Genomic DNA, 14,559 nt, shown 5'->3' with positions numbered 1-14,559 from the left:
AGTGTTAGGTGAAGAATAGGTCTAGTTGGGTTGCTCTTCGGAGGATTGGTGTGGACTTGTTGGGCCGAAGGGCCTGTTTCCACACTGTAAGTAATCTAATCTAATCTAAAACTTGTTCTCATTTTGAACAACTTCTGCTTTAACGCATCACATTTTCTTCAAGACAAAGGTATGATCATGTGTACCCAATGGGTCCCAGCTACTCATAAACCTTTGTGGGGTACGTCAAACATTCCTTGTTTCAGTCCTACTCAGACTCCCACCTACAACTCTTTCTCTGATACATTGATGATGTCTTCAATGTGCTGCCTGCTGTCATCCAGAATTGGGAAAAAAGATCATTTTGCTTCCAATTTCCATCCTTCTCTCATCTTCACCCACACTTCCCTTCCTTGACTTCACTGTTTCCATTTCTAAGGGCAGGCTGTCTTCCAAAAGTCATTAGAAGCCCGTGGTTAACTTGTTTATACAGCCCTACACCTTTTCCTGCAAGGATTTCCATTTCCTGAAAGGACTTCCATCACATCTAGTCTGATGATGCCACATTTCACCAGGCTGCCTTTGATATGACCTTTTTCCTCAACTGAGAACCTCCCCTTGCCCTCAACACACCTTCCAAGCAATTTACTTGTGTTTCATTCAATCTACTCTACTGCATTCGCTCTCAATGTGGTCTCCTTTACATGCGCGAGACCAAACACAGACTAAGTGATTGCTTTGCGGAGCACCTCTTCTGTCTTTAGGCCTGACCCAATCTCCCAGTTACAAGTGCTTGCTATTTCAATAAACAGCCTTGATCTCATTCTAACATTTCCGTCCTGCGTTTGCTGCAATGCTCCAATGAAGCCTAATGCAAGTCTGAGGAGCAATGAATTTTCCACTCAGGCACTTTATAGTCTTGAGGTCTCAACATTAAATTCCATACCTTCAGAGACTGACCGCATTAGCTCTGTTCTCCGTTTTCATACATTTTCTCTCCACTTTCCTCTACAGTCTAGTCTTTTTTGGGGCTTGTTTACTTTGCTCTTAGTATGAAAGAACCCATTCTCTTCCTTTCACGTCTTATTTCATATCTTTTTTTTCTCCTCAACTGGAATCTGTAGGGCGTTCATTGCTATACAATTAACAACTTCTTTGTCTTTTTTAATGGGTCACTTCACAAGGAGCACTTGCTCCTCTTCTGTCTCTGTGAAAGTACACAAAAAACCATTTTCCAACACCGGGGTTGCACGGTGGCTCAGTGGTTAGCACGGCTGCCTCCCAGCACCAGGGTACCAGGTTTGTTCCCAGCCTCGGGGGACGGTGTGGAGCTTGCACATTCTCCCTGTTTCTGCGTGGGTTTCCTCCACATGCTCTGGTTTCCTTCCACAATCCAAAGATGTGCAGGTCAGGTGAATTGGTCATGCTAAATTGCCCATAGTGGTAGGTGCACTAGTCAGAGGGAAAAGGGTGGGTTTCTCTTCAGAGGGTTGGTGTGGACTTGTTGGGCCAAATGGCCTGTTTCCACACTGTGGGGAATCTATTTATTGAAAGAATACCTTTCAGTTCTGACACATAGAAACATAGCAAATAGGAACCACAACAACGAGCAACCGAGCTACAAATCTTCTCACAAACTTTAAATAGGAACAGGAGTGGGTCATTCAGACCTCCATGCCTGCTCTATCATTCATTATGACCATGGCTAATCATCTAACTCAATAGCCTGTATTTGCTTTTCCCCATTGCTTTTAGTTCTAGGAGCAATATCTAACTCATTCTTGAAATTATACAATGTTTTGACCTTCACTGCTTTCTGTGGCAGTGAATGCCACAGACTCACCATTCTCTGGGTGTAGATATTTCCCCCATCTCAGTCCTGAATGGTTTATGCCATATTCCTAAACTGCAGTGCTGGTTCTGGACTCTGTTGCCATCACAAATATCCCTCTAGCATCCACCCTGCCTAGCTCTGTGAGAATTTTGTGGGTTTCTATCTGATTCCCTTCTAATTTTTTCTGAACTCCAGTGAACACATTCCCAACCAATTCAACCACTCCTCAAGGTAAGCCTTCACTGGAGTCCCTCTATGGTGAGAACATCCTTCCTTAGAGAAGGAATGCAGAGCTGTACACTATATTCCATGTGTGGACTCACCAAGGCCCTGTACAATTACTGCAAGACCACCCTGTCTCTCTACTCAAAACATACCATTTGCTTTCTTTAATACCTGCTGCACCTGCAGGCTTATTTTCATTGATTGGTTTACAAGGACACCCAAGTCTTATACCAGATTCCCCTCTTAATTTATAGTCATTCAAATAACAATCAACTTTCCTTTTTTTTGCCACCAAAGTGGATAATCTCACATTTCTCCAAGTTATACTGCACCTGTAATGTATTTGTCCACTCACTCAGCTTGTCCAAATCACACTGAAGCATCCCTTTTCCTCCTCACAGCTCACTTTCCCATCTAGCCGTGTCTCATCTGTAAACTTGGAGATATGACATTTAGTTCCCTCATCTGAATTATTAATATATATTGTTAATAGCTGGGGTCCTCACACTATCCCTGCAGTACCCCATTAGTCACTACCTGCCATTTGGAAAAAGTCCCATTTATGTGAACTCTGTTTCCTGCCTGACAACCAATTTGCTATCCATCTCAATACATCACATGCACTTAAATTTTCAATGCTAATCTCTTATGTGGGACTTTGTCAAAAACCTTCTGAAGGTCTAAATAAACCACATCCATTGGCTCTCTTTCACTAATTCTAGTAGTTACCTCCTTGAAGAATTTGAGTAGATTTGTCAAACATGATTTCCCTTTTGTAAATCCATGCTGACTGTACAATCCTACAACTGTTTCCAAATGCTCTCCTACTAACAAAAACAGAAACAAAATCAGCAATTTCTGCGTTTGTTTTTGTTTCAGATCGCCAGCATCAACAGTGCTTTGTTTTATTTTATCTGTTACTAAATCTTTTAACATGGGCTCTCGCATTTTCCCCGCTACCAACATCATGCTGACTGGTCCAATATCTCTGGTTTTCTCTCTACCTCCCTTTTAAAATAGAGTTTACATTGGCAACCCTTCAATCTATAAGAATTATTTGAAAGTCTATAGATTCCTGGAAGATGACCACCAGTTCTTAACTCAAAATGTTATTAGACACCTCTAGGGCAGGGGAGATTTAAACACAGACCTTCTGACCCAGAAGCAGACACACTACCACAAGGGTCGTCATAATGAAAATAGTTTGTTAATTTCTAAGATTGGATGATCTTTAATTGAAAGAGACAGGATATGCCTCGCATTATGTGGGTCAATTCCTTCATTCCCCAACCCCTGCCCGCCCCTCACAACTTGTATTCACAGATACACTTGGATTTCTAATAAGATATGATCCTTTCTATTGAACTCCATCATCTCCCTTAAATTACAATCTAGTTTATAATTGCAAAATCACAGCAAGACACATTTTCTAAACATGCCATAAAGTCATAGAGATGTATAGCATGGAAACAGATACTTTGGTCCAACTCGTCCATGCCAACCAGATATCCCCTCAACCTCTGATGCTCCAAGGAAAACAGCCCCAGCCTATTCAGCCTCTCCCTATAGCTCAAATCCTCCAACCCTGGCAACATCCTTTTCTAAACACTTTCAAGTTTCACAATATCCTTCCGAAGAAAGGACACCAGAACTGCATGCAATATTCCAAAAGTGGCCTAACCAATGTCATGTACAGTCGCAACATGACCTCCCAACTCCTATACTCAATGCTCTGACCAATAAAGGAAAGCATACAAAATGCCTTCTTCACTATCCTATCTACCTATGACTCTACTTTCAAAGAACTATGAACCTGCACTCCAAGGTCTTTTTGTTCAGCGACACTCCCTGAGACCTTACCATTAATTGTATAAGTCCTGCTAAGATTTGCTTTCCCAAAATGCAGCATCTTGCATTTATCTAAACTAAACTCCCTCTGCCACTCCTCAGCCCATTGCCCATCTGATCAAGATCCCATTGTAATCGGAGGTAATCTTCTTCACTGTCCACTATACCTCCAATTTTGGTGTCATCTGCAAACTTACTAACTATACATCCTATATTCACATCCAAATCATTTATATGAATGATGAAAAGTAGTGGACCCAGCACCGTTCCTTGTGGCACTCCACTGGTCACAGGCCTCCAGTCTGAAGAACAACCCTCCACACCATCCTCTGTCGACTACCTTTCAACCAGTTCTGTATCCAAATGGTGAGTTCTCCCTGTATTCCATGAGATCTAACCTTGCTAACCAGTCTCCCATGGGGAACCTTGCTGAACGCCTTACTGAAGTCCATATAGATCACGTCCACCGCTCAAAAAACTCAATCAAGTTCGTGAAACATGATTTCCCACGCACAAAGCCATGTTGACTATCCCTAATCAATCTTTGCCTTTCCAAATATATGTACATCCTGTCTCTCAGGATTCCGTCCAACAACTTGCCCACCATTGACGCCAGGCTCATTGGTCTATAGTCCCCTGGATTGTCTTTACCACCCTTCTTAAACAGTGGCATCACGTTAGCCAACCTCCAGTCTTCTGGCACCTCACCTGTGACTATCGATGATACAAATATCTCAGTAAGAGGCCCAGCAATCACTTCTCTAGCTTCCCATAGAGTTCTAGGGTAACCTGATCAGGTCCTGAGGATTTATCCACCTTTATGCATTTGAAGTCATCCAGTACTTCCTCCTTTGTACTATGGACATTTTTCAAGGTGTCACCATCTATTTCACTACTTCCTACATCTTCCATGTCCTTTGTCGCAGTAAACACTGATGCAAAATACTCGTTCAGTGTCTCCCCTATCTCCAGCGCCTCCACACAAAGATTGCCTGGTTGATCTTGGAGGGGGCCTATTCTCTTCCTAGTTACCCTTTTGTCCTTGATGTCTTTGTAAAAACCCCTTTGGATTCTCGATAAATCTATTTGTCAAAGCTATCACATGTCCCCATTTTGCCCTCCTGATCTCCCTCTTAAGTATATTCCTACTGCCTTAATACTCTTCTAAGGATTCACTGATCTCTCCTGTCTATACCTGACATATGCCTTCTTCTTTTTCTTAACCAAATCCTCAATTTCATTAGTCATTCACCTACCAACCTTTCCTTTCACCCTAACAGGAATATACTGTCTCTGGACTCTCATTATCTCATTTCTGAAGGCTTACCATTTTCCAAACGTCCCTTTACCTGAGAACATCTGCCCCCAATCAGCTTTTGAAAGTTCTTGTCTAATACCATCAAAATAAGTCTTCCTCCAATTTAGAATTTCAACTGTTAGATCTAGTCTATCCTTTTCCATCACTATTTTAAAATGAATAGAATTATGATCGCTGGCTGCAATGTGCTCCCCGACTGACACCTTAGTTACCTGTCCTACCTGATTTCCCAAGAGTAGGTCAAGTATTGCACCTTCTTAATATCGTAAGTACATGAGCTACCATTAGATTGAGCCCTCTAGCAAAAGGAATATATTAATTGATATAATATCTGGAACATTGAATTACTATGGAAATTTACATACTGACCAGTGCTAAAACAGTGTAAAGTTCAGAATGGTGTATCTTTTTCTAAAAGCATCATGCACTGTGTTCAACAGTATCAATGTCGTGGTGCCATGTTGATCTTTGCTATCAGTTTTCCTTTTAGTTAAAGAATCGCAAATGATGGCAAGGGCAAATTCCAACTAAAACATGTTTCAAGTTTCTAACAGCATCACACCGAATAGTTATTTTTCATGGGACATCCAAGTTCTTTATAGGTACATTCTGTTATACTAGTTCCTATTAGCATTTCAGACAGACTGTCACAAACATAGATGAGTCAAAATCAAAGTGTAATTGTGGCACTAATTAACATGTTCGACTTACCTGAATTAGATTGTAAAACGGTCTAAACATTGAAGGAAGTACAGAGGATTCATATTCATGCAGTGGACATGGACTCCAAGAGGTCATCAATAAAGTGTCACAAAATAAACGTTTTGAAGCTATAACGCATGGAATAAAAGGGCCAGTAGCAACATGAATACACAATTGGGGGCCCAGTAGGAAACAGAATCATGGCTTTTTTTGAGCTGGAGGCAGATTTACAGTGGAGTTACTCAGTGATCAGTTTTGGATCCTTGTTTTTTCTGATACATATATTTTAATGATCTTGACCTGGTGCAGACAGCACAATTTCAAAATCTGTGGATGATACAAAACCTCAAAGCATTGTAAACTTAAAAGACGATAATGTGGAACTTCGACAAGTTGTTGGAATAGGCAAACAGATGGCAGATGAAGTTAAACATGGAAAAAAGTGCAAGTGATTCACTTTGGTCAGAAAAACACAGAAAATATAAAATAAAGAGTACAATTCTCAAGGGACTACAGGAGCAGATGGACCTGCTTGTAAATGTGCTTAAGCCATTGAAGGTCAACAAAATAATTAATAAAGTGTCTAATATTCTGGGCTTTATTAATAGAAGAATTCCGGTTCAAGAGCAAGGAAGTTGAGTTGAACTTGGATAACTTTGTATTCATCTGCAATATTGCAACCAGTTCTGAGCACTTCACCTTAGGAAGGACATAAAGACATTGGAGAGTGTACCGAAAAGATTCATGAGCTTAGTTGCAGGGCTGAAAACCTTCTGTTATTGAGATAAATTGGAGAAGTTAAGATTGTTTTCTAGAGGTAAGAAGGTTGAGAGCAGATTTAATTATGATATTCAAAATCATAAGAGGTGATGAACAAAATAGTAAAATAAAGCTATCCCTACGCATGAAGGGATCGGTAATCAGAGGACACAAATTTAAAGTAGAAAGCAAAAGCAACACAAGGGAGAATTTTTCACACATTAAGTGGTAAGGTCTGTTTGCACTGCCTGGTGGCAGCATTAGCTAAAGCATTCAAAAGGGAATGAGATTATTAACTGAAGAAGAATAATGCACAGAGTTATGGGAAAACCTTTCTACTGTCCAGCACAACAGAAATGCCCTCATTTGATTTCACTCTTATCTATCATGTGAAACCCAGAGAATCTGACAGTTGCTTCTCCACCTGTCTCTTTATAGTTACTCCACTTGTGTCATGCTGTCCCCAAAGACATTGTGTCATTTTCAATAGGATGGAAAGGTACACATGGATGGAAATTTTTAATAGATATATTGATGCTAATCACAACCACCATTATATTTCTACTACTTCTATGGCTACAGGTACATAGAACATAGAAAAGTACAGCACAGAACGGGCCCTTCGGCCAACGATGTTGTGCTGAGGATTAATCTTAATGTAAAATAACCTAACCTACAAACCCGTCAACTCACTGCTACCCATGTGCACGTCCAGCAGTCGCTTAAATGTCCCTAATGACTCTGCTTTCACCACCACCACTGGCAACGCATTCCATGCATTCACAACTCTCTGTGTAAAGAACCTACCTCTGGTGTTCCCTCTATACCTTTCTCCTAATATCTTAAAACTATGACCCCTCGTACCAGTCGATTCTGCCCTGGGGAAAAGTCTCTGTCTATTGACTCTATCTATTCCTCTCATTACTTTGTATACCTCAATCAGGTCTCCTCTCTTCCTCCTCCTTTCCAGAGAGAAAAGTCCGAGCCTATTCAACCTTTCTTCATAAGGCAAACCCTCCAGTCCAGGCAGCATCCTGATAAACCTTCTTTGCACCCTCTCCAAAGCCTCTGTATCTTTCCTATAGTAGGGTGACCAGAACTGGACACATATTTCAAGTGTGGTCTCACCAGGAACTTATAGAACTGTAGCAAAACCTCACAGCTCTTAAACTCGATCCCCCTGTTAATGAAAGCGAAAACACCATATGCTTTCTTAACAACCCTATCCACTTGGGTGGCAACTTTGAGGGATCTATGTACTTGAACACCAAGATCCCTCTGTTCCTCCACACTGCCAAGAATCCTGTCTTTAATCCTATATTCAGCATTCAAGTTTGACCTTCCAAAATGCATCACTTTGCATTTCTCCAGGTTGAACTCCATCTGCCATTTCTCAGCCCAGCTCTGCATCCTGTCTATGTCGCACTACAGCCTGCAATAGCCCTCAATACTAACAACTGCACCCCAACCTTTGTGTCATCTACAAATTTACTAACCCACCCCTCAACCTCCTCATCCAAGTCATTTATAAAAACTACAAAGAGCAGAGGCCCAAGAACAGACCCCTGTGTGACACCACTCAACACTAACCTCCAGGCAAAATACTTTCCATCTACAACCACTCTCTGCCTTTTGTCAGCCAACCAATCCAGATTGTCAAATCTTCCTGTATCCCATACTTCCTGACTTTTGAATGAGCCCACCATGGGGAACCTTATCAACTGCCTTGCTGAAGTCCATATACACCACATCCACTTCTCGACCTGTCTTGTCACCTCCTCAAAGAACTCAATAGGATTAGTTAGACATGATCTGCCCCTCACAAAGCCATGCTGACTGCCTTTAATCACACTATGCTTTTCCAAATAGTCATAAATCCTATCCCTCAGAATTCTGTCTAAAACCTTGTTGACCACAGACGTAAGACTGACTGGTCTGTAATTGCCAGGGATTCTCCTATTATTTTTCCTGAAAAAGAGGAACAACATTCACCTCCTTCCAATCCTCCGGTATGAATCCCATGGAGAGTGAGGAAGCAAAGATCTTCACCAGCGGCTGAGCAACCTCCTTTCTTGCTTCCAGGAGCAGCCTGGGATAAATTTGGTCTGGCCCTGGGGAATTATCAATCTTAATGTTTGCCAAACTTTCCAGTACATCAACTTCACCAATCTTGATATGTTCAAGCCTATATCCCAACTCCTCAAAGTTCCCTTTCCGTAGTGAAAACTGAAGCAAAAAACTCATTTAGGGCTTCCCCTATCTGCTCATACACCACGCACAAGTTCCTACACTATCCCTGATCAGCCCTACCTTCTCCCGATCATTCCCTTATTCCTCACATATGAGTAAAATGCCTTTGGGTTCTCCCTAATCCTTCCTGCCAAGCCTTTTTTGTGCCCCATCCTGACTCTCCTCAGTCCATTTCCAGCAAGCCGGTAATCCTCTAAAGCTGTGCTAATTCCTTGTTTCCTTCACCCTACGTTTGCTGCCTTCTTGCTTTTGGCGAGAAGCTCCTCTGTTCTCGTCATCCAAGGCTCCTTAATCTTACCCCTTCTTACCTGTCTCAGAGGGACAAATTCATGCATCACTCGCAACAACTGTTCCTTAAACACTGTCTCCACATGTCTGCTGTGCCCTTCCTGTGGAACAATTGCTCCCAGTCTGTAATTCCCAACTCCTGTCTGATAGCGTTGTATACATGGGATAACTCAGAATTACATTTCAGGTTATAAGTATCTTTAACAGGAGGTTATTTGAATAAGAAAAAACTCAGTTGATTTTAAAAGATTAGAGAATTAACAAGAGAAATTATATAAGATCCTGAAGTGGTATATATCCAACACATCACATCCAGCATGATTCTTTAAAAGAATAGTACATGTGCTTTGGCTCCAATCATTTAGTACATTTCACACCATTAAGATCAATTTGTCAAAAGCTGAAAACTTGCCAATGTTAAAAATTAAGTACAAGGGTAAAATGCAAGAGGTGATAGATATATTTTAGTGTAGACTTTTTGTTTCTATTGCAAATAAACTAATTCCACATCACATTGTACATTTCCTCTCATTCTTTCTATCCATTATTCTATACAGAAGAAATGAAATGTACCAGGCATGTTTGATACAAAGATCTAAATGATATTTAAAGAATGGCTACAGCATTTTTTTAAAACTCCTGTAGATTTAAGTATCTTGTATTTGAGGAAATAATTAATTATTCATTCCAGTGAAGATCTACTCGAGCTGATAATTGTTTCGATATATCAATTAAAAGCCTCCAACCATGTGTACCATTCCATCATAACAAATCAAGATGCTAATTGGATGAGTTCTCTTTTATTCTTCCCTCAAAAGCGGTATAATTGAGCTATAAGATTTTTAATTTTCTGGGCTGTGAATTAATTAAAATATTTACACATTAAAACAGAAGCAAATCTAGTCACAGTTTTGACTATTCATTTTATAGAAAGGAGATATGCATTTTCAAAAAATAGAAAAACATTAATGTACTGAAATGGTTGATAACAAATTGCTCTTACTTCTTTGATTTAACTGACGAAAAATAATACTGGTGAAAATGATTTCTCAGTACTGCTGCGCCATGCTAATGTTTAGGGGCAGCGGGTTGGGATGGTATTGTTGCGATGCAAAGGCCTTCCGGTAGTTTTTGAGTATAAAACATTGGCAGGAAGAAATGAATCAGGAGAAAGCAGATGGTACTGTTTGCTCAACCTCTCCCCTTTATATCAACACTGACTTGGTGGCAGGGGGAAAGAAGGTGTGGAGAGAAAGTAGAAGGCAAAACCCTGATGAAGAGTCATCTAGACTCGAAACAATAGCCAGTCCCCAGATGCTGTCTGATCTGCTGTGATCTCCAGCATTTTGTTTTTTCAGTACAGATCCCAGCATCTGCAGTAATTTGCTTATACAAGTCAGTCTTCCTCGTTTGATTCACTCCCTTAGAATCAAGGATGATGTCCTACCACTCTGGTTTGATAGATTCCCATTTGGTTGATAGAGTCTACAGATCCTGCATTGGAGCTATCACATGGTGGATAGGTAGCACTCAAAAGACCGGCTGAAAGGGTTGTTTGGAGTTTGCACACTCCTCCAAAGCCTGGATTCTTAGCAATCTTGTTACAAGTGTTTTAAATTCAAATTTAATAGCCTCAGATCAATTAGCTACAGTCTTATATTATGAGGTACACAACAAATTACTAAATACCATGTGACAGATTGTTACTTTTTCAAAAGAAAGCAAAAATACAATGTGAAACAACATTTTGTCTAAACCCAGTTGTGTGTGTGTGTGTGTGTGTACATCAAAAATTCTCTGTCCGTCAATTAAACCTTATCTTTTCTGGGCAATGGCTTTTTGTCACAGATACTCCAGACTTATTGACACTGTCTGGCTCAGACAAATTCAATGGAGTCAGAACTTGATTAGTTTTGGGGGAACAATTCTTGAACATCTAAACATCTTGCCCCAAATATCACAGATTACTAAAACAAGAAATTTAAAGTTTTTTTTAAAAAAAAGGGATTATAACTGAAGTGTATAATTATGGAAGAACTAATAAATTAAGATTTAACAAACCAAAGCATTACATCAGGGAGGGTCAAATAGAAAGAGAAAACAAGCTTATGAAGAAACAATGAAGTGATTTGCAAATTGAAGAAAATATATTTTGTTTGAGGAAGTTATGCCATTTACAAGGATATCCAGTAATTGTGTAAAGAGAAACATTCAAGGAGAAACAAGAGTGGAGCACTGAGGGTAAAAACATAACTAGAAGACAAAGGTCCAACGTATCAAAAGAATGAAATAAAAGCAAATTAAGAATTTATATTTAAAAAAGAATGAAAATGGAGTTTTCATTTTGGTTTATTCATACAGGACAATGAGACTAGCACTAGCGGTTGGCTGCATTCTGCATAGATTGAAGTAATTTAGCTACTTATCTGTGATTTATAGAGAACAGTAGAATATCCTATATATCCAATCAAGGACATATCTTTCGGCCTCCTCCTAACATTATCATCTCTCAGCTTCGGGGTCTTGCTTGGTTACAAAAAGATACGGGTCTCCATTGTATTTCGTCTACATTACAGCGTGTATTTAAAACAAAGCAATACAAATGGAGGGAGACAGGTCGATTTAAATTGTCACCCTAACGAAACAAATACCAAGTATATCTTGTCTCGATTCATACTTGTGCCTGTATGTCTGAAGGGAGTAATTGGATCAGATTTGATAGTGTTGTCTATTTTGTGCTGCTCTGAATATTAATAAGTCCTGCTCTACACCTGTTTGCTCGGGAAGTCACACAGTTATTCACTTAATCTTAATTCAAATTTAAAGGGGCAATTAGAACGAAATAGGAATTACGTCTCTAAACTGGTTGATTTATGCGGTGTTTGCAATTTATAGGATACAAAACAATTAATTTACGTGTGTAAAGAACAGTACACTAATCCGACCGGCCCTGGAGCTTTTAAAGACTTGCATCATATGTTGGGCTAATTTAAAACTTGCATAAGAAATTAGTCAGAATGAAACCATTCATTTTGAAAAGTGCATAATAGTAGTTGTCCCTGGTATTTCTGCTAGCTCATTACACTGAAAGGTTAAGAAGACTTTATTTTTCAGATTCAGTATTTATTTCCCCCATTTCAGCTCAACATGGTGCATTTCAAAGAGAGATAAAAAGAATAAGAAGCTTTTCATTCGCTACCACTTAATTTCCTGATTGCCACGCGGATCTCGGTAATGAATGTAATTGCTACCTTTGATGAAAATACCATTATCTAGATCACACATAACATGTGAAACGGTTTTTTTAAACCATAGCCACTGCGATCTCTAATTATGCGTGCACTAAGTGGCGCCTTAACAAAAGAGGAACGGTGTTCACAATTACTGCGAATTCAAGCAAGCCAAATTTACACAAAAGAGAGATTAGATTTGCTACACGCTCGACAAAGCCCATTCCCCTGATTAATTTCCGCAAAACTGAAACGATGTTCTCGCTTTAAATAGAGCATCCCCGACTCAGAGCGATCTGGGTTTGAGATGTGACACTTCTAGATCGCCTTATTGTGAAAAAGATTGCGAATTGTTCTGCTTTGTGCTTCTGCATTACATGAAGAAACATTTGTTTCGTTTCGTCTCGGCCCTTCGACAATCCAGTTTATCATCTCACCCTTTTAATGAGCATAATAACGATTAAACAAACCTAAATCAAATTCTCACTCTTATTTGAATGGAGCGTACGTTGCTTGTAATTAAGATTCGGGGACCATTTATTGTAATATTGTTCCGAGGCAGACACAGTCACAGTGTAAATATAACCTATTGGGCAATGATTACGCTTGGAAATTTTCTTTTAGGCTTTGGGTTTCGGTTTAGATTTTGTACCAATGTTGAAGTCAAAACTGACCATTGCAAAGCAAACGTTTCCCATTGTTAAGGCTGCTCCAAGTTCAATAGTCTAATTTCAACTCTCACTTCATTGCAACGTGTAAGTTGTATTGCATTGTCAGATGTACTACCAGACAAGTGAGATGGAAACTGAAGCCCAGCTTGGCACAAGTTGAAAAGGTGACTAACCTTTAATTCCGAACCAACATTAAAAACGCATTTGGAAGAAGTATTCTGTCCACTTGGAACCTCTCCATGTTTCAATAACACATTGATATTAGTGTCTTTCCAAACCTGAAATGGATTTGCACCAATTGCACGTTGTAAATACACGTTCTGTGGTGCTTGAAGTTCTCTGCCAGAAGAATACTGCTTCCCTGACGTAACGTTTCATGTTAGGAAGGTGCAGATAGGCCAATCCTTCTCAGCAAGTTAAAAGCTTAGTGCTAAGTCAGATTAGTTTGAACAAACATCTGATCACTATTCAAAACTGCAACATTGCTAGAATAAAAGTATTTCTCAAAATGACAGGCAACTTATTTGGCCCAGAGATGGGCTTCTGACTTTTGAGTCATAACAGTATCGAAACAGGTCCTTCAGCCCAACTTATCTATGCTAACTAGTCCCATTTGCCTGCACTTGGTCTGTATCCCTCTAAATCTTTCCTATGTGCCGGTCCAAATGTCTTCTGGATGTTGTAATTGTACCCACCTCCACCACTTCCTCTGGCAGCTCATTCCATTTATGGGCGGCACGGTGGCACAGTGGTTAGCACTGTTGCCTCACAGCGCCTGAAGACCCGGGTTCAATTCCCGACTCAGGCGACTGACTGTGTGGAGTTTGCACGTTCTCCCCGTGTCTGCGTGGGTTTCCTCCGGGTGCTCCGGTTTCCTCCCACAGTCCAAAGATGTGCGGGTCAGGTGAATTGGCCATGCTAAATTGCCCGTAGTGTTAGGTAAGGGGTAATGTAGGGGTATGGGTGGGTTTCGCTTCGGCGGGTCGGTGTGGACTTGTTGGGCCGAAGGGCCTGTTTCCACACTGTAAGTCTAATCTAATCTAATCATATACACACCACCCTCTGTGTGGAAAAAGTTGCTCCTCTCCACATATTGATCCCATTACTAAGACTGTCTCTCTCTTCTCCATTATAATAGTGCTTGTAATATAATTACGAGATTGCCTCAGGACATCTATTTCTGAAACACTTTCCAATATATTTGTTACCTCCAATCAATGTTTGCCTACTATCTTCTTATGTAGCTCAGTGAAAAATTTTGGTTGACTGTGATCCACTTTGGAAGCCCATTTCTGTTTGGTTTTAGTGTTGTCAAGAGTTGGTTTGGGAATTTAGTTTTGAGTCATACTGCCCTATCACAGTAATCTGCATTTGAAACTAGTTTGCGCAAGAGGCTATTGGGACTGTAAAATCTTAGTTTGATTGCACCATAAGTATGACTCCGATGACTTTATT

Source organism: Hemiscyllium ocellatum, chromosome 22 (genome assembly GCF_020745735.1).
Source record: "Hemiscyllium ocellatum isolate sHemOce1 chromosome 22, sHemOce1.pat.X.cur, whole genome shotgun sequence".
Classification (NCBI taxonomy): domain Eukaryota; kingdom Metazoa; phylum Chordata; class Chondrichthyes; order Orectolobiformes; family Hemiscylliidae; genus Hemiscyllium; species Hemiscyllium ocellatum.
Note: the sequence above shows the minus strand (reverse complement) of the source record.